This window comes from Chenopodium quinoa, unplaced genomic scaffold (assembly GCF_001683475.1).
Source record: "Chenopodium quinoa cultivar QQ74 unplaced genomic scaffold, ASM168347v1, whole genome shotgun sequence".
Classification (NCBI taxonomy): domain Eukaryota; kingdom Viridiplantae; phylum Streptophyta; class Magnoliopsida; order Caryophyllales; family Amaranthaceae; genus Chenopodium; species Chenopodium quinoa.
This window is the reverse complement of record NW_018743218.1, coordinates 2,841,655-2,863,902: the sequence shown is the minus strand read 5'-3', so window position 1 is coordinate 2,863,902 and position 22,248 is coordinate 2,841,655. Positions and strand designations below refer to the sequence as shown.

The 22,248-nt window shown below is 38.4% G+C and overlaps 1 long non-coding RNA gene across 1 annotated transcript; it reads left to right on the top strand.

Annotated features, from left to right (window-relative positions):
- The first annotated feature begins 6,134 nt into the window (after positions 1-6,134).
- On the top strand, positions 6,135-7,223 carry LOC110734704. The gene is made up of 3 exons (XR_002513879.1): positions 6,135-6,388; positions 6,848-6,909; positions 7,085-7,223. It is a non-coding gene; the product is annotated as an uncharacterized LOC110734704 (long non-coding RNA).
- Positions 7,224-22,248: the final 15,025 nt, after the last annotated feature.

Here is a 22,248-nt window from a genome sequence, read left to right as displayed (position 1 = left end):
AGGCATGCAAGCACGCATGCTGCGATGGTGCTGCCATGCGAGGCACACACACACGGCTAGCCTAGCGTCTACATGGCTAGGCCAATGTGATGATACGGCTACGCTCGAACTTGTTGCTTGTTGATTTTGCGACGCTCGGTCTCGACGCCCTAGGCTCGATATCCGACGTCTGTGTTCGTAATACTCTAGTGACTCATCAAATCCTTTGGATTTATTCGTCTGTTCGGATCGGCAGTTCGTTTGGGTTCGACCCGAAGGGTTCAATCAAGACAAAGCTGTAATACTAATTGTTCATTAATATTACAGATCGGAAGCGACCTCCACCCAGGCATTCCGATCACTTGATCTCACTGAAGAATTAGCTTCCTGATAAGTCTGAACCCTCTATCAGAATAATACAGTTGTTGGAAGGACACCATTCCTTTCACAATTAGCTACAATCATCATCTTAACCCAAAATTCCTAATGTTCTTAGTCTTTGCCTAAACACATCTTTGATTCATCCCAATCATTCATGATACTTCCTTTACGTAATTCAAATACTCCTAACCATACTCGACGTTATCTTCGACCACCTTAACGTGAAAGGTTGATATTTCTGAGGGTTTGGTCCCAAATCTATATTTCAATTCTTAATTAATTATTTACTATATTGATTTTACCTTAATGAAGTTTACTAATGTAATACCCCGAATTTCGGGAAAACAATTTTATAATTTCTTGAATTATTTAATTTGGAGCCAAAATGAAATTTAAATTTTGGCGCCAAATATAAGCATTTAATCATTTGAATAATTAATTATTTTTGGATTTCTAAATTAATAATATTGGTTTAAATATCTTTTAAAGGTCAGTCCATATTTTATTCAATATGTATGTTTGAAATTTCAAGAGTTTAAATATAATACCTAATATACGTTATGATTTACAACAAATTTTAGTTTTGATATTATCTAAAATATTTATATATTTGTATAATAACTTGATTTAAATATCAAATTCAATTATTTTATCCATTTAAATATGATTTTCGTTTTTAATAAAAAAAAAATTAATTATGATTATTTTGTGTTTTCCATCTTATTCTTTACTTAACCATTAAACCCTCTCCATCATCTTATTTTATCCCTATCTTCCTTCTTCTAATCCTCCAATCAAATGAACTTCTATCTAATTTTTCTACTCATCTTTTACACCCAACTATTAATCTAGAATTAATTTGGTTCAAGTACTTTAACAACCCCAAAACTTATCATGTTTTCTAGTAATCATATCATACATTAATCTCTATCCCTTCCACACTCTAAACACTATAAATAGATCCTTAATCCTCCTCAATTACTCACACCAAAACCAGAAATTCTCTTCTCTTATTCTCTTAAAACCCACGGTTAATCACATTCTCCTCTTACTTGCCTTGCTTCCTCTTCCTTTCACGTAGCAAGCAACCGAGCCAAGCACCGCCTAACAAACCATGCATCCCTTGCTGCCCCTAACATTAGCAGCCCACCACTGCTCTTTCTGTCCACACTCCTTGCCACCTACTGCTGCTGCCAGGAGGTGTAGTACCTCTCTTTTCCTCATTCCTCTTTGCCGCAGCTTGCAAAGAAGAATCTTCTTGTTTTGCAACACCATACTACGTACTATACATATATTATATGATCCTAATACTAACTCTAATATTATGATACTACTATCTTATATACTATTAATATGATGTTACTATAAGCTTATTGTTTTAGTAAAATAATTCTTGTTTTAAAGGGTTAAGGGTTTGGTAATTCATGCAAAAGTAGAATGGTGTTTATGGTTTTGTGTTATTTTGTTAACCTTATATTAATTAAGGTTATTTTATTGTGTAGGAGTATTCCCTTTATCGTGGTCAAGTGTAGTAGTCGTACCTTAATTGTTCTCTTGATCAAGGTACGTATATGTGGCTAGGTCCTTGATACAAGGCTTTTGAATGCGTGTTTTGATGAACATTTATTGCAATGAGTTAAAAATATAATTTTTTCGATTTTATTTGATCTTTAAAAGTGCTAATTAAATTAATAAAGGTTGTTTATAAATCACTTATCAATTCAAAGGATTAATTTAAACTTGCAGCTCATTATGGGCATGAGTATTTAGTACTTTAATTGTCCCTCTACATGGGATTGGTTAAGTAAGACCGTGAACTTTGTATGATCTGGTCTTTCCTCGACTATAGTTTAACTTGCTTGGGGGGGGGGGGTGTGCACACTTAGGTGAGGAAAATTAATTTTGAAAATTCATCTTAAATTGGAAATCTATTGGTTTGGAAAGTTTCTACTAATGGACGTTACTACTTTTGGAAGATTTAAATTTAGAAAGTCTAATTTTGGAAAGTGACCTTTGACAACTTTGAATTGGAATAATTATTTCAAAAGCATGTTTGTCTAATAAAAGCATTTACATGTCTTGCACTTATATGTACTTAGCGTTTTTGCTAATCCGTTTTCTTTTTTGTTTTGGTTCGCCCTGTTTACTGTTATTGGTAAGCAGTTTTGATTTCAGGGCTGGAATTGATCGTGCGCATACTTGAGTCGGGATTGGGATCACCTAGTTAGGAATTTACTCACTCATGAGTCATACATGTATTATTTATAATATTTTTCAAAATATATAATATAGTTATTATATTATTAATAAAGTCAGTTATTTTTCCGCTGTCATTATTAGTAGTTATAAAGCCTTAAGTTTTCACGTGGCGGTAATACGCCCAAGTCCTTCTCTACGGTATTTTATATGTATAATTATAGTATTTACGTAAAGGAGATTTGGGGGTGTTACAACTAACGTGTGTATTCATTTTATAGCAAGAAGGTCAAGGCATCAAAGTAAGTAATTTAATTACTTTCTTTTGGAATAGAATTCATGTTTAGGATAACGTTTTGATTATTAGTATCATCTTTAGGATAACATGTTGATTTTGTTATCAGTGACATGCTAGGATTATTATTAATCTGTTTAGTATCATGCCTAGGATCTTACTACTAATGATATTTTTATAATGATGATTGTTATGTTAATTATATGTTTCTTGATCACGCTCTTTCTTGCAGGTTTAAAGGGAATTTGTAATTGAAATCATGCCTAATAAGATAACTAATAATTGGATTTATGTTTAGTATGATTTTACTTCAAGTGATCACCAATATTAAATTTAATTGTGCATTAATAATCAACCAACTTAGATTAAACATGTTCAGGTTAATTTGATGTGTGTATGTTGATCGAAAAGCGTGCATGAATATAAAAAAGAATCAAGTAGAGGTCTATTAGTGAAGGTTTGACCTCTTTAAGGTTAAGTTCGTACCATCATCCCTGAACATCTAGTCATGGTTCCAGACCACTATGGAGTTAGCAATCTCAGTGATTGTGAATGACGTGTAACCTTCACAATTGAGAACGTTTTACAAGTTCCTAAAACTTGTTGGAGACTCTTTTTCTCTAGCTTCTTTTCCTTAAACCGCCATGCTTAAAAACATAACCCACATGTAGGGTGGAGATGAAAAATTCCCTACAGCTTTTGGCAACTCCACTGGGGAGGATTTCTAAATTAATTCCTAATTTGTTTAGCAAGTAATTAGAATGAGTGGATGAGACTTAGCTTGAAAGATTCTTGATATTCATGTGCGTAATTTTTATTAACATTGTGGCATAAGCATAAAAAAGGTACTCATTGGAACGACCATCCGTAATGCGTTAAAACATAGGACATACACGTAGGAAATGCTGAAAATATTTTTCACAACTAAAATCGGAAAGACGCTGCGAAAAATCAGAAAAAAAATATCAAAGATTAAATCTTCCATAGAGCGCCAGAACTATCGCGTGGCGATAGTGACCAATGCCGGACGACAGCCCTTGTCACTTCGCGACAGCTTTATCGCCGGACGATTGACACTGACGTCTAGCGACAAGTTCTGGCGATTCTGAGCCAGTTTTTTATCTTTGTGTTTTGCCTGATTCTAGTATTGGTTCGACGATTTTACTTCCTGATTAAGTTTTTTCGACCTTTCTGAACCCATATATGTTTTACATGTGATTTTAGCCCTCAGGAATACACGTTCCGTCCACCCTACTAAATGCTCCGTGCAAAAAAGGGTGCATTCGAGTTTGTGAATTCACCAAACCATGGAGTTGAGTTTAACTCACGGGGTCCCATCCATCGCATCAACCCTTCTAAGGTAAGACTTCTGTGCGATGCATCCAGACTCTTAACAATGTACCCTCTTGGACACCAAAATACTTGATCTTAGAGAACTAGAGCCATCATTAGGTGGCAAACTCATTGCATCATATTGTGACTACTTGACAACTTGTGCATATCTTGCTTGTGATTAAACTAACCCTTTGTGTTGACTTTTTTCTTGTACATATGTCTAAATATACTAACCCAAAGGACTAAAATACTTTGCTTAATTAATTTGGTTTATGAAAATAAACCCATAAAGTTTGAATATACTTGACTTAGAAGACTTTTAGGCTTAAAACTTCGAAAGAATGATTGAAAACAGATCGCTGTGATGTTCCAATTTTAGCGCGTCACTTCTGACCTGTGGCGCATGGAGATGGTAACCATCCTGTCACGACAAGCTTGTCGCTTTGTGATGGAACCATCGTCACGCGACAGTTCCATCGCCACGCGATGGTTCAGTCCTTCTTTCAGCATCTTCACATCGAGTCCTACTGCCACGATTAACCAATTTAATGTCAATATACAGTCTTCTCTTGGTCTGATATGAATCTTCCTACATGTCTAATCACATGGTCATGACACGAGTCTTGTAAATATCACTTACACACACGAGTCTTTGCACACACTTTGTACATGTCTTCTTTCACACCATAACCATGTCTTAGAATCATGCATGAGTCATCTTTTCTATCATTCGAGTTGAGGGTCTTTATTATTCCCGGAAATTTCCATGCCTTTCCACAAATACATCCTTTCCCTTGACATAACTTTCCATACATTACATACCTTTCCACACATTACATCCTCCTTCTTAAACACTTTCCACATTCACATACTTATACACATACGCCTTCCTGCATATTTTGCTCCTACATGCTTTCCTGGCCTCATGCATATCATTCTTCCTCATACACCATGTTCTTTCGAGAATTTCCTTATCTATGCATGTTCAATCGAGTTCGAGTCATGTGATTGACAAGAAATGTCCATGGTTTCCTTTTCTACAGCGTTTGGTCAAGGAAAGAGAGTCTATTAGTTTGAGAACACCTACATACAAGAGATCTTCTTTAGAAACACGGTTCGAAGGAAGAAGAAACCAATGGCGGCCAGTACGGAAGACGTTGAAAATCTCCAAAAGAACCATGGAGAATCTTGCCGAGCTTGTCAAGGGACTCTCCATTTGAATGGACAAAGTTGAAGATACTAATAAACAAGTTCCGCTTGAGACTACAAGCGCATCCAAGAGACGCTAAGCCAAGTTTCCAATGAATATAAGTATCTTGACGTGAGTACCAAGGGAATCTCACTGGATAAGGAACTTCTTCCGCACAAGTTCTCTACCACAGACATTCCTAAGTTCAAGCCCATGGATAACCCTTACTTTCACTTGAGATCTTTCGAAACAGTAATGGAAATCAAGGGGATTGATAAACAACTCTTTCCTTCTATTTTCTCTTTTTTATTAGAAGCGGTGTGCCAACAATGGTTCTTTTCCATGGATTCCAAAGAAACTGCTACTTGGGAGAGCATTGTACCTACTTTCATCAAGAGATACCAGTGCAACGTACAAGTAGAGATTGATCACATAGAGCTCGAAATCTTGAAGCAAATGGACAATGAAGGCTTCACCGAATTTTATACTAGGTGGAAGGAAGTTTCTGTTAGGATGATTAAGACCCCAGACGAAAAAGACTCTGTGAGAATGTTCATTAAAAACCTTCAAGACAAGTCACTACTACAAAACTTAAAAAAGAGACCCCTAATTAAAGAGCCGTTACTTTAGCCAACAAGTTTGTTTCATGAAAGAGATCCTTTATTACATAAAACGGGTCTCTTACCTTTATTGAATTAAAAAATAAGATAGCTAGAGACCCGTCATTAAACTAACGGATCCCTTGCATTTTTTTCACGGGCCTTGTGTTACATCACGGATTTGACGGGCTCCCTCACACCTCTATACCTTCTAGTATATTCTTTTTATACAGTGCATGTTTATTTTTCCAATACTACTCTTTTCATATTCCTTTTCTAATCTACTATGTAGTAATTTCATTCTATTTCCTCACAACTTTCTCCATCTTAAATTGTTAAGACCAAATGCTAGAAAATCCCTAATCTAATCTTGCATATGAACGAAAACAATGCTACGACGACGCCACAACGATGGTGCTACTGCAATACTACACTTTTTATTGTTGATATGTTACATTTTTATTTTTTATTTTGTTAAATTTATTTGATTTATAAGGTAATTTGAACTGTTAATCTTGAAATTGTTGAAAGTTCTATAAAATTTGTTTTTGGATTTGCATGCGTCTTGATTGGGTATTTTGTAAGGAGTTCTTAAAATTATTTGACCACTATAATGAACAATGAGATAATCAACCGGTTAGGCAGATCGAACCAACTTGATTGGGTATTTTGTAAGTTTGTAAGTTTGATTGGGTATTTTGTAAGTAGTTCTTAAAATTATTTTATCCTGTCTTGTTAATCTGAGTTGCTCTGAGATTGTGGGTTTGGTTTGGTGGGAGTGGATGATTGATTATTGTGGCCGGGATCTTGTTATTTATTTTTTGAGGGGTTAAATTGGTGTGCTAAAATTAATTTTGTTTAAATTATTTTTAGGTTGAATATTGTATTGATGAACTTCTTATGTATATTGCGGGGTTCAAGCAAAGAAGGATGAGGTCAGTTTTTCTCTAAAATTTCTCCTGATTTTCTTCGCTCAATCTTACAGTTGATACATTTCCTTTTTTTAATAACTTGTTTTTCTTGTGAATTTATGGTTTAATTATATATTTTGTTCAACCCCTTTTTTATATTGTGTAGTTATAACTAATTCTTTGGTTTTTATAATACCAGATCTGATGAAAGAACATCTCAAATGAAGGAGAGCAAATATGGAGTACTCAAGCCATACTATTAATTGTAATTATATTTTTAAATATGCGATAAGTTTATACATTTGTTTGTTGGAATTTCAAAGAGCTGATTTTGTTCATATACCATCGGTTATGTTAGTATGTACTTGTATTATTTTAATCTGAAACTTACCATTTTCCACCATTGGAATAAAGAGTATAAATTCAAATTTCAAAATTTAAATAAGAACAGAATGAAATTAAATTTGATATTTTTTTTTTTAAAAAAAAAAGAACAAAGAGACCAGTTGTAAAATATAAGAGGTCTGTTAGGTACGACTAAACATACCTAATAATTCAAATAACAGGTCTCTTACCCATAATAAACATTAACTTCATACCTCACATAACAGACCTCCTATCTTTAATAACTGGTCTCTTTGCCTTCAAAAACAGACCCCTGAGATAGAGACCCGTTCAGAGGCGGTCTCTTAAGCATATTTGAACAGGTCTCTTTGCCAATTTTTGTAGTAGTGAGTATTATAAGCACCTAAAATTCTTAGGATTGACTACTTTCAGGGTAGTCTATGACATAGGAATTGACATTGAAGATGAGCTCTTGAAGGCTAAGGCTAATAACAATGGAAACAATGGCAAGAGCAGGAAGAACGACAATCCTTCTTCCACTTCTTCCCATTAACATAGCAACTACATTAATAATATCAGTGACAATGAAATCTGGGCCTTCGATAAGGATACATAAAAAGCCAAGAAACCCAGAAGAGAGTTCACACCTATTGGAATATCCTATGATGGCGCTTTCGATCGTCTCTACGATCGGGGTCTAATCAAGCCTATTGGTCCCACTGAAGATCCAACACTAGAAAAACGATCTTCAAAATGGAATCCCAACTCTTATTGTTGGGTTTTGCGGACACCGCGCGGAAACAAAACCCGATAACCAGATCGCATGCATAATAATTACAACATAAATAAAAGCATGCAAAATAAACATAAACATAAGAGAAGAGAGAGAAGAGAAAGAATGCTCACCCTTGTAGCGTATTTCACTCAACCATTGAACTCGAACTAGAAAGCTTTAAGTTCCGCAAGTGCGAGAACCTCCAACGGTTCATACCCTCGCTACTGAACCGTAACTGGTCCCTACCCTGAAGCTTAGTCGGGGGTAGATCAAAATAACTTAGAGTTTACGAACAAAGATTTTCTCACTTTTGGAGATCCCTTAGAATTCACCGACTCAAGTGAATTTCCCAATACCTGATGATGGGTATTTATAGGGAAATATCCCCAAGAATTCCCATCATCTTTCAATGTGGGATAGTTGGTAAAATGTGAAAATAAGCAATTCATTTAATTCCAAATTAAATTAAATAAGCTATACAATAGTCAAATGACAAGTGTCAACATAAGGGAGGGAGTAGGTAAGGACCACATACCAATCCTTGGAGAGCAAGCATAAACCCACCAACTCACATATTTGGTCAACATAAGGAAAACCGACCACATGCCTCGGGCCACAAGGCTCGCCTAGCTGGCGGCCTTACCCACGCGAGCTAGCAGGCTGCTGCTAGGCCTGCTCACGTGCTTGCGGGCTTGTGCTAGCGCTGCTAGCATTGGTCTTCTCGCATGCTTGCGGGCTGATGCTAGTGCTGCTAGCTCGCCCACAAGGCAACGCGCGCAAGGCCCCCTTACGATGCTAGCTAGCTAGATCGGCTGGCATGCCCGGCTAGCGCACACGCGCGACTGCTGGGCCTGTTGCCGAGGCTAGTCCATGGCTAGCAGCCATGCAAGCTAGCACGACCTACTCCTCGGTTGGCTCGGCCAATCCGAGGATAGGTCCGATGACTTGTCATTTAACTTTTTTTGTCGTCTCATCAACTCCTTGAAACGACTTGACGTTCGACGCTAGGTTTCGATGCTCTAAGCTCGGAATCTGATGTCTTTGTTCGTAAAATCTCTATCGACGTATTTTATCTTTCGGATTAATTCGTCGCTTCGGTTTGGTTACACGATCGGGTGTGACCCGAAGGGTTCAGTCAAGATTAAGCTGTAGTATTAATTATTCATTGATATTATTGATCGGAGGCGGCCTCCAGCTAGGCATTCCGATCACTTGACCTCACTGAATAATTAGCTTTCTAATTAATTCAGAACCCTCTATCAGAATAATACACTTATTTGAAGGACACCATTCCTTTCAATCTCCCATTTGTCCTTCTAGACAAGTGTGCTCTATATGTATAGCCCGTTTCCTATGTCACTTAATGTGTCTTTGTGAACTATAAGGTAAGATTTTTTTGTCATCCTTATTACGTCAAGAAGTGTTTCTCGATTTCCGAGTTCGACTGTCAATGAGCAGATGATTTCTAAAATCCATCTGGGCACGACCATGCATTTTCACAGTCTCGCTCTTCGAGAGGCCTTGTAAACAACAAAGTCATGTATTGTTAATAGGGGGACATTCCCAGTCTCGCATTGTCAGCTTCCCTTACTAAGAGGCCCTAGCCGCCCAACTGTTGCCTTTATTATCCCCTTGTACAGTAGACGTTTGTCAACATCAAAGCGGACTAGTACTCAAACAAGATAACTAACGATACTTATGGTCGAGGAATGAGGTTCCGATAGCCATAATGAGTAATATACTTATGACGATTGTTAAATCTCTTAAAGTATTCTCATAGGTCGATCTGGTATAGTTCCAAAGTGATACATGTGCAAATGATTTATGACAATTTTGTCCTTGTAGTGCAAGAAACGGTGCTATAAATCATACTACACACTAATCTCACGTGGTGATTAGTCGTCCAAATTTCAAATGACCTCGATTAGGGATAATTTTGATATGATATTCAACGTTCACTTAATAGGTGTTTCATTCTTTATCCAAGACATGGTCTTGATACCCTATTTTGAATATCATCAAATCGAACAGACTCATTATTTAATTCTAAACCCAATTAATTAGATTTGTGGAATAATTAATAAATTTATTTCCACTATGAAACTTTCAAACGTTTCATCTTATGATAAATGGTTTTCCCAAATGTTATAAGAGTAATACTCTTAACAAAACATTTATAGAAATCACACCCATATCTAATATGCTTGGTTTCTTTTATGCAATTGTGAATGTTGTGGTTCACTTATTGCATAGGTTTAATTATGATTACTTAGCAAAACTTAGCATCTTCATTATCAAAAACTCTCATAATAAGATGATAAGATTTGAGAGTGTTATGGATTATATGCGATTTAGGATTTATTGTCCAAGTGATGGCTTTCCACTCATTTTCATGATTTGAGATCTCCAACTTGACAACCTACAATCATCAAATTAAAGTTCAACAACGAACTATCCATTGAACAACTTCCTTATTATTTCCTTTAAGGCAACAATGTTCTCAACATATATTTTAAAAGAGTTCCTAATGATGTTTTGCTTGGATTTTAGTCCAACCTGTTCACAATGATTTAGGATACCCTAATCATTGGTGTTCATGAAAATTTACCTTAAATTTCCGCACATTGCATATGGATGCTAGTCCATGTTACCATTCTCAAGCCACGACGCATCTAAGCTCGTGCTTATAAATGGCTTCCTCGTTAAGGATCTGATTCTTGCTAAGGTTGTGCTCGCAACATTTATACTCAAATTATATTTGTTTCCATGCATCAAGAACTCATCCTTTTACTTAACTAAGCACTTTGGATGTTCTTGATCATAATCTAACGATTCATTGCTTAGATTCAAGTTGATTGGTATTTTATACTTGTCATGCTCTAAGCATGCAGGTAATGTGATGATTCCAAATCGTAGCATACACGATGGATTCAATTGCTGAAATATTCCCAATTTCATTCTTTTCATGTAACTTTTAGCTCATCCAATTTCATTGAGTCTTGCTAAACTATTTGCTATATGATACGGTTGAAAGTCCTTACTAGAGTCTTTCTTGTTTGACTTAGTAGTTGCCTAGCTTGTACTTAGTTCAAACATTTACTTAGTTTTATACAAATGGGTAGAAATTTTTTTAAGTCCTTCATATTTAAAATGGTAAATTCTTTACTCGTTCAAACATTTTATTGAGTCTATCCAATAGATTATTTCCCACTATGTACTAAGTGTCGCCTTACCTTGGTCCATTTTCGAAAATACTTTCAAATCTAAGCATTTAGCATTTGATAGTTATTTCACAACAGAGTTCCTAAACTTCTTGTTGGACCTTTACAAAATTGACTTTTGCTCCAACTAAACTTCTTATCTATAAGAATTTCTATGTTTCTCCATAAGCCAAACCTTTTTCTAACTTTATGAGAAAACACATTCCAGTTCCTACATGCAATGCTTCTCTCAATCCACCAATGGATTTATTGAGCTTGCTTTCAAATCTAGTATTATTTAGATTTACAAAACCCTTAGACTATATCCATAGTCTTTTCCAAAATCCCTTTTTTTTAGAAAGGCGATTTCGATATCTATTTTGCCATATTTCATATGCGCAATTTTGCTAGAATAATCACGAAAAGACTTAAGCATTCCGATTAGTGAATAGGTTTTATTAAATTAACACCGTGAATTTAATTGCAACCTTTTCAACCAATCTAGCTATGTATGCATATACATTTCCAAATTTGTTAGTTTTCTCCTTGAAAACTTATTTGCAATTGATGAGTCTTTACCTTTCTTGCAAATTAATCAAGTTTCAAACATGATTTTCAAACATGGAGTCTTTTTGAATTTTATGGCCTCTAACCATTATTTGGAATTTGGATTTGTCGTATCTAATTTACAAGACACTATTCCCTTACCATCTAATAGTATATAGTATGCTTGTAAGTCTTAGGTTTATTTCTAACTTAATAGAAATTTATAGGATTCAATCCAAGCCTTTGGTGAATTCTATACCTATATGGGGTAATTGCATCAAACACTAAGTTTCAAGGTGCTTTTAAAGCCCTTTGATTATATTGATCTTACTCTACTATTTCTAAAGTTTTGTGAGTAATGAATTCTCTCTTAAGGCACTTGTAAAGTCCTTTGAGTATTCTTGATCAATCATTCTCATGAAGCCCTTCTAAAGTCTTTCGAGATTCTCAGTTCTAGTTTGTTGCTAATCTCGATAGTCATTGATGAGTGGCGTTTACGCCACTATTTCACCCCTTTTCACTAATGAATTACCCTCATTTGTCACTTGTTTATGCCTTCTCTTACCGTTTTTACCTCTATTTTAGTTACTTTTGTTCTTTCTCATGTTTTTCCTTTTCTTTTATCTTTTCTTTTGCTTTTTATCTTTTGTTTGTTTGTTTTGATAGCTCTTGACACTCGTAGGCAGAATTTAAGTTGCTCAATGGAGTTGAAATTTGCTGTTGTGGCTTGGTCCAAGAAGAGGAGATGCCTAAAGGAGAGGGCGCGCAGCACACAGCAGGCCGCAGGCGCGGGTCAAGGTTATGAGATGAGTATCAGTTTCTGGAGATTGTTGGGAGAAGGCAAGGAGAGGGCGCGGCCTAGGCGGCCGCGAGCGCGGCGAGCTGGGTTTTCCCAACTTCATACCCATAACGGAGAGGGCGCGACAGCTTCCTAGAGAGGCCTCTCCTCCACTCGGTTCCCTTGTTGTATAAAAAAACTATAAATAGTCCTTGGATTGAAATTTCATGACATTCACTATTCCATTGCCATCTAGAATATTTTGTAGAGAGAGCTTATCAACATTTTAGAGAGATAAAATAGCTTAACCTTCAAGTTTCCATTATTGTAATCAAGATCTTTTCTGAAAGGAATGGTGTCCTTCCAACAAGTGTATTATTCTGATAGAGAGTTCAGAATTATTACAGAGCTAATTCTTCAATAAGGTCAAGTGATCGGAATGCCTAGGTGGAGGCCACTTCCGATCAATAATATTAAGGTATAATTAATATTATAGCTTAATCTTAACTGAACTCTTCGGGTCGAACCCAATCCAACAACCGATCCGAGACGATGAATCAATCCGAAGGATTCGATGAGTCGTCGCAGTTTTACGAACACAGACGTCGGATATCGAGCCTAGGGCGTCAAAACCGAGCGTCGCAAAATCATAAGCAACAAGTTCGAGCGTAGCCGTAGCATCACTATGGCCTAACCATGTGGACGCTAGACTAGCTCGAGCTAGCATGCACAATGCGTGTGCTAGACGCACCATGTGTGCCAGGCACACAAGGCAGCACCATCGCTAGCACTAGGTGCATGCGTGTGTGCGTGCCTCGCATGGCAGCACCATCGCAGCAGCGTGCTTGCGTGTGTGCGTGCCTTCGCATGGCACAACACCACCGCAGCATGCGTGCTTGCGTGCCTAGGTGCTATCGCAAGCCCTTGCACAGCCTACGCATAACATATCACTATCGCATGGCTAGGCCTGTGCGTATGTGCGTGTGCGTGTGCGTGTGCGTGTAGGCCATCATAGCAGCACGCTCTGCTTGCTTGCTTGCTTGCGTGCGTGCCTTCGCATGGCATCACCAAGCAGCGAGCAGCAAGCAGCATGCTTGTAGCCTCACACAACAACACCATGCCAGACATCGCCCAGCGCCCAGCAGCCAGCAGCATGCTTGGCTCGCTAGCAGCACGCATGTGCTAGCTGTGCTGGCTAGTGCGTGCTGGCCATGCTGGCTATGCACAGGATGGCACTGGTAGCTGGGCAGTAAGGTGGGCTGCCAGCTCACTCCTTGCTTGAAGCCGGTTTGAGGAGAGTGGGGACCAAGGCTTAGAGCCATGCCTTGGGGAGCAAGACAATGGTCCCCCCATGGTCATGGTCCTCACCCAATCCATTCTCTCCTCTTGCCACTTGTTGCCCTGTGATTGCATTTGCTAAATAATTTATTTTGGAATTAAATAAATTAGTGCATTTGCACATGATCCCGCATTGATAATGAAATGGGATTCAAGTCCCCATTCTCTATAAATACCCACTTGGTTGGGATTTTGAAAACACACACTTGAGTGGAACTATATAGGCATCTCCATTGTTGAGAATACTTAAAGTTCGTAAAACTCCAATCTCTTTAGGTCGAGCCCCGAATAACCTTCGGGGCTTGGGCCGATTGGGTCGGGTTCGAGGGTACGAGCCGTCGGAGACCTTGCGTTTGCGGGGTTCAAGTAAGAGCTCTTTTAGCGAGCGAAGCAGGCATCTAGGGTATAATTCTTTATCCCTCTTTCTCTTAATCATGTATTAATTATGTTTTGCATGCTTTAATTGATTTAGTTATCGGGGCAGGTTTTGGTGGGTTTCTTTTCGCTTAGAGTGGGTCTCTACGAAACCCAACAGCGGTATTGGAGCCGTGCTCCTTTTAATTATTGCAATTATTTATTAATTAAGGTGTTTTAAAGAAGATTTAATTTCTGGTTTTTGGTTTTCTAATTAGATTAGAAGTACGTTTTTAAAATAGTTTTAATCTCGTATTTTTCCATTTTTGGTCTGGGAACTCGGATTTTGGCTCAAAAATAGTGTTTTTTAGGGTGGAATCAACATTCTAAATCAGTTTCATCCCTTTTTGAGGACTGTCCAAAAGCCAAATTTGAACCAGAAACCCATTTTTTGAGGGTATTTTCTTTTTCAACGAAAATTTTAAATCTTTTATGCCTTGATTAATGCAAGCATGTCAAGGGTAGATTAAATGTATTATTGCAACCCTAATCTACTGCAATTTAAATATCTTTTAAGCATGATTATGGAGTTATAATATGTGCTTAAGTTGATATGTTCTTTTACACATAAACTTGTTATTCACAATTATGCAAATAAATTGCATTAATGTGTGAATGTTTGTTGTGAATGTGCAATTTTTAAGTTCCTAGTATGTTAAAGATCTAATCTTTAAATGTTTAAATGATTGGAACTTTAACCCTAAATTCCATGTTGAATTAATTTTGGTTTTGTCATATTTGGTTGATTAAAATCCTTGAAGTTTAAATGCTTGTGAGTAAATGTTGATAAATCTTCATATTGGAAGATGTAATCTTGTTATTTTACACAAGTATAAAAGTTGGAAAATTTTATCATTGGATGATTAGTTTTTTTTTCCAACTCCCTATTTGTCAAAATCCATTATTAATTTACATATTGGCTAAATTAATTATGGACATAGCTTTTTCAATTTTAAGCATCAAGAAAGACCTAAAATGTTCCAAGGTGATTTTGGAAATTTAGGCTTGTGCACCATTAAAATTGAATTTAATTAAATTGGACTTATTTTATTTTCATTTTTCCCTAAATTAATTCTAAAAATAAATTAAGATTAATTTTACGTCGCACGTAAACCCCAAGCGTCACAAAGGTTAGCCGGGCTGCCCAGCAGCCCGCATGTGGCTGCCTATGGTGCGCACAGGGGCTGAGCATCGAGCATGCGATGCTGTGTGGCGAGGGATGCAAGGGGGCTGATGCATGGGCAGTGGCCTAAGAAGCTGAAGTGCTTGGGCACGCTGCTAGGCAGCATGGCAGCAAGCCCCAGCCAGCCCGCCACTTGCTGGCAGGCGCCAGCATGCAAGGCGCTGCATGCTAGCACCATACACCAAGCACACCCCATGGGCTGCTTGCCAGCCATGGTGCGCAACCCACGAGGATAGGAGTGGGTGTGTTTTTGGCTTAAGTTTGGGCGTTTTGCAAAAATTGTGCCGTTTTAAAATTTTTATGTAATTATTTTAACAAGGTTGGACCTCGATTTTTGGCTCTTGCAAAATTTTTGATTTTGACAAATTTGAGTTAACCGACTTAATTAATTGGATTGATTAAGTTGGATGCGGAATTTAGTGGGATCTTAGCTAATTACGTGTACAAATTGCACCTTAGTAATACATAACTTATTAAATAACTTTGACTAGTTTTAATTAGGCGCGTTAATCGGATTAACCACCTAAGTTAGTTACTAGTTTTGCGTGTTTACTTGTATTATCTCGTAAAATGCATGGGCCATTCACAAATAGTGAATGGGTGAATGAAATATTGTTTCAAAACAGGTTTTGAGAAAAATGGCAACTAGTGGGACCCGACTAGGATAGAAAATACAGACTGCGTTCCATTACGTATTGTTTGTTGTTCTAAATATGGTTTGCGTACCGTTAAGTATTTTTGTACTTTAGATTAATCTTAGTCGTAGTAGCTAGTAATTTTATTTTGGCAAAGATGTCTCAAGACGGCGTTTTGATGAAGACGAGCCAAGATGAAGACCCTTGAAGATTTGAAGATTTCAAGAGGTCATGTTAGTTGCCAAATGCATCAATTTTATGCCTTATATATATTGTTGTTATGTTCATATATATATATATTGAATGATAGATGCATGTTTAGGATTTCGATATGTTGTGATGATTAGTTAAGTTCACTTAAATCAACTAACATAGAAACCCTAGGTCCCTTAAAATATTGAGCTAAAATTTGCCGTTCCAAGAACAACACTTACCGAACTAATGCGCGTATGTGATGGGCTACGTCAAAGCGAGGCATCACTACTTCCTAGGAACGTAAGGTATACTAGGTATACGAGTTGATCTTGGTTAAGCTCAACTATATCAATAAGGAGTCCTTAGATGTCGTGGCAAAAGAGATAAAATGTCAAGAATGCATTAGGTGCGACGTTTTATCAAACCGAGAGTAGCTTAGAGCTATTAGCAATTGGATTGCTTACCTTAAGATATTTAATGTTAAGACAAACCAAAGCATGCTTAACCATTTCTTGATCTTTAGAATCTCGGAATCATTTTATTCTCGCCTAAAGGGACAAAATTATTAATGCGTGGATAAAATGCTCAATAAGATTGAAAATTTGCATGAACGCTTTTAAATTTCAAACTTATTGATTATATGAATGGTTTTTCATTTCAAATTCTTTCAATTGTAGAACAATGTCTGCAAGTAACTCAAACAACAATTCTATGTGCCCGGAACTCCCCAACAAGTTGGCATTTTGCCTCAACTTGGTCAACTTCAAGGAGTGGGAGGAGGAACTCAGGAAAACTCTTCGGAATTGTTCCTTGGAGTACACTCTTAACACTCCCATTCCAAGCTTCTTCTCTAAGGGGATCATGACCTATGAGGCTCATGAAGAATGGGCTTCCAATTGCGAGAAAGTCTCACGACTTATGGCTAATTCCATCCCGGAAGATTGGAAGGAACGCCTTTCCTCCTACCTTCCGTGCATGTTCCTCAAAGCACTTGAGGACGTTGTCAATGTAAGAGTCACCAAGAACGACAATGGCAACTATGATGGACTCGTGTTTGATTTAACTAAGTCACTCTCAAACATGAAGATAAAGCCGACGAATGTGGGTTGTCTTTCTAAGGAAAGGCGTCGGCTTTGGAAAAAGGTCTACAATGCCAAATTGAGACCCGACATGCCCCTCCGACCTCATGTGCTTGGAATGACTAGGCTCTTCAAACACATGCAGCTTCTCGGAATCTCATTGGAGGATGAGATGGGGAGCCATATCTTGCTTGCTTTGCTCCACTCGGGCTATGATGCACTTAGAGTGCATATGGCTGCGGAAAAGGAGACACGCTCTTTAATGGAGATGGTGCAACTACTTAGCCGAGCCACCGCCCATGGGGTGACCGAGAGGCCCTTAAGAGCAAGGAGAAGAGTGTTCAAGAAGGTCAAGACAAAGATGTGTTACTTCTATTGTGGTGGGCAAGGCCACTACAAGAGAGAATGCAAGCTCTTCCGGGAAGAGGAGGAGAGGAATGAAGCATCTGCCTTAGGTATCTTCCTTAAACACTTGTGAATTAAGCTTATCATAGGTATTAGATACCAAGTATGACTCACTTTATGTTGCCTTTTCAGGGACCAAGTGAGAAGCTTATCAAGTGTACGTGCAAGGACAAGTAAATGACGAAGATGGTTTTTCGGTCGTGCTTGCATGCACTATTTTGTCTATGACATGTAATTAAACTAATATTAGTTTCATCATGCTTTTGAACATACTATGATCTATGGTGTTGGGCACCTAGTTATTTTGAATGTAAGACTTTGACAATGGTTGTTTCAAAATTGTCTTGCAAATATATGTTCAATTAAAATTGCATGATTTTGACATATGATTAGAAAAAAGTTGATACCACTACTTAAACTTAGACCCCTAAGAATTCACATTCGTTAACAAACATTACTAGATATGGCAATGTCTACCTAATGTCGAATAAATTTGAATCTTTTGAGAAGTTCAAAGAATTTTAGAAAGAAGTTGAGAATCAACTTGGCAAGAAAATTAAAGCACTTCGATTGGATCGAGGTGGCGAATATTTAAGCCATGAATTCGATGATCACTTAAAAGAAAATGGTATTCTTTCAGAGCTGACACCTCCCGAAACTCCTCAATTGAACGGAGTATCTGAACGGAGGAATCGAACCTTGTTAGACATGGTTCGATCAATGATGGGTCTTAGTGAACTTCCTATCTCTTTCTGGGGACATGCGCTACAAACCGCGGCACTAACACTGAATCGAGCTCCATCAAAAGCTGTTGAAAAGACTCCATATGATTTATGGACTAAGAAACCTCCTAGGTTGTCTTTTCTCAAGATTTTAGGATGCGAAGCATATGTCAAACGATTAATTTCGGACAAACTTCACCCCAAATCAGACAAGTGTTTCTTTGTGGGATACCCAAAAGAAACCAAAGGGTATTACTTCTACAATAAATCCGACAACAAAGTGTTTGTTGCTCGTGATGGTGTCTTTTTGGAGAAGGAACACCTCTCCAAAATGACAAGTGGGAGGAAAATCGAACTCAACGAAGTTCGAGAGGACGAGCAACAATGTCAACCTGATAAAACTGACAATTTAAGTGCTTTAGAAGCAGCTGAGAGGATTGGTCAAAATCAAATAGACAATGTAAATGCTCAACCCATTACCCTTTCGTAGGTCGCAACGGCCAAGATCTCAACCAGACATATACCTTGGTATTGTCTTAACCGATGATCAAGACATCCTAATTATGGATGGTGATGGGCCAGTGACATACAAACAAGCTATGATGAGCCCCGACTCTGCTAAATGGCAAGTGGCCATGAAATTCGAGATGGACTCCATGTCTAAAAATCAAGTCTGGGACTTGGTTAATTTGCCCGAGGGTTACACACCCATCAGTTGCAAATGGATCTTCAAACTGAAGACAGACAAAGATGGAAATGTATCAATATACAAAGCTAGACTGGTGGAAAAAGGTTATAGACAAATCCACGGGATTGACTATGATGAAACTTTTTCACCGGTTGCAATGCTAAAGTCTGCCCGGATTATCCTAGCGATTGCTGCATATTACAATTATGAAATATGGCAGATGGATGCCAAAACCGCCTTCCTAAATGGGATTTTGGAAGAAACTATGTATATGACACAGCCAAAAGGTTTTGTTGATCCAAGCAACGCTGGAAAGGTATGCAAGCTTAAGAAGTCCCTATATGTCGATGACATACTGCTCATTGGAAACAACACAAAATTACTAGAGTCCGTAAAGGGCTGGTTAGGAAAGTGCTTTTCGATGAAGGACTTAGGAGAGGCACAGTACATATTGGGTATCAAGATCTATAGGGATAGATCTAAGAGGATGATTTGATTGCGCCAGAGTACCTACATTGATAAAGTACTGGCACGATTCAACATGGAGAATACCAAAAAAGGGCACCTACCCATGTCCCATGGCATAACTCTCAACAAGAAGCAGTGTGCACAAACACCTGATGAACGAGAGAGAATGGATCAGATTCCATATGCTTCCCTAATTGGGTCGATCATGTATGCCATGATATGTACCAGGCCATATGTATCGTATACTTTAAGCGCTACGAGCCGATACCAATCAAACCCAGGAGAGGCGCATTGGACTGCGGCCAAGAATATCCTGAAGTACCTGAAAAGGAACAAGGATAAATTCCTGGTCTATGGTGGCCACAAAGACCTGGTTGTTGAAGGTTACACCGACGCTAGCTTCCAGACTGACAGAGACGTCTTCAAGTCACAGTCAGGGTACATATTTTACCTAAATGGACGAGCGTTTATCTGGAAGAGTGCCAAGCAAAGCACCACTGCAGATCCTACAACTAAAGCCGAATACTTGGCAGCTTTAGAAGCTGCTAAGGATGCTGTTTGGATTCGCAAGTTCGTTAGTGAACTTGGTGTTGTACCCTCCATCAAGGGTCCGATAGATCTCTACTGTGACAACAATGGAGCTATCGCTCAGGCTAGAGAGCCAAGAGAGCACCAGAATGTCAAACATGCCCAGAGGCGATTTCACATGATAAGGGAATGGAAATCCAAAGGTGAAATCAGAATTTACAAGATCGGAACGGATGATAATGTGGCCGATCCTTTGACTAAACCTCTGCCTCAATTGAAGCACAACAAGCACATTGAGGCAATGGGAATCAAGCACGTTGGAGATTGGCTTTGAAATTCCCTGTACATGTGTTTTAATTAAACTAGACGTTTTAACGTAAGACACTCTGTTGAAACCATTCATTTATGGAGTAATGAATTTTATATTTTATATTCACTCCATTGCTATTTAATTGTGGTTTAAAATTAAATAATGAGTCCATTCGATTTTTGGAAATATTCAAAACCGGGTATCAAGACCATGTCTTGGATAGAGAAACACCTGTTAAGTGAACATTGAATATTTAAATCAAAAATTATCCCTAATCAAGGTCATCTAACTCATGGACGATTGATGACCACCAGAGATTAGTGTGTAGTATGATTTACAGCACCGTTTCTTAAGCTGCAAAGACATAATTGTCACTAATCATTTGCACAGGTGCTAGTTTAGAACTGCACTGGACAGACCTATGAGAGTATTTTAAGAGATTCAAAATTGTCATAAGTACATTTCTCATTATATCCATCAGAACCTGTTTCCTCAACCATGAGTATTGTGAAGTTTTCTTGTTTGAGTACTAGTCTCTTTGATGTTGCCTAACGTCTTCCGTAACTGGGGATCATAACGGGAACAATCGGGAGATTAGGTCCTCTTAGTAAGAGAAACTTACAGTACAAGACTGAGAATGTCCCCTTATTAACAATAGGGAACATGTCTTTGTTGTTTACAAGGCCGCTCGAAGAGCGAGACTGTGGAAATGCATGGCCGTGCTCAGATGGATTTTAGAAATCATCTGCTTATTGAAAATCGAACTCGGATATCGAGAAACATTTCTGAACATAATAAGAATGACGATGAATCTTACCTTATAGTTCACGAAGAGACATTAAGCGACGTAGGAAATGGGCTATACACTGTATGCACACTTGTCCAGCAGGACAAGTGGGAGATTGAAAGGAATGGTGTCCTTCCAACAAGTGTATTATTCTGATAAAGGGTTCAGAATTATTACAGAGCTAATTCTTCAGTAAGGTCAAGTGATCGGAATGCTTAGGTGGAGGCCGCATCTGATCAGTAATATTAAGGTATAATTAATATTACAGCTTAATCTTAACTGAACCCTTCGAGTCGAACCCAATCGAACAACTGATCCGAGACAACGAATCAATATGAAGGATTCGATGAGTCGTTGGAGTTTTACGAACACAGACGTCGGATATCAAGCCTAGGGCGTCGAAACCGAGCGTCGCAAAATCACAACCAACAAGTTCGAGCGTAGTCGTAGCACCACTATGACCTAACCATGTGGACGCTAGACTAGCTCGAGCTAGCATGCACAATGCGTGTGCTAGGCGCACCACGTGTGTGCTAGGCGCACCATGCGTGCCAGGCGCACAAGGCAGCACCATCGCTAGCACTAGGTGCATGCGTGTGTGCATGCCTCGCATGGCAGCACCATCGCAGCAGCGTGCTTGCGTGTGTGCGTGCCTTCGCATGACACAGCACCACCGCCGCATGCGTGCTTGCGTGCCTAGGTGCTATCACAAGCCCTCGCATAACCTACGCATAGCACAACACTATCGCATGGCAAGGCTTGTGCGTAAGTGCGTGTGTGTGTAGGCCATCGTAGCAGCAGCACGTTGTGCTTGCTTGCTTGCGTGCGTGCCTTCGCATGGCAGCACCAAACAACGAGCAGCGACCAGCATGCTAGCAGCCTCGCACACCAGCACCATGCCAGGCATCGCCCAGCGCCCAGCAGCCAGCATGTGCTAGCATCACGCATGTGCTAGCTATGCTGGCTG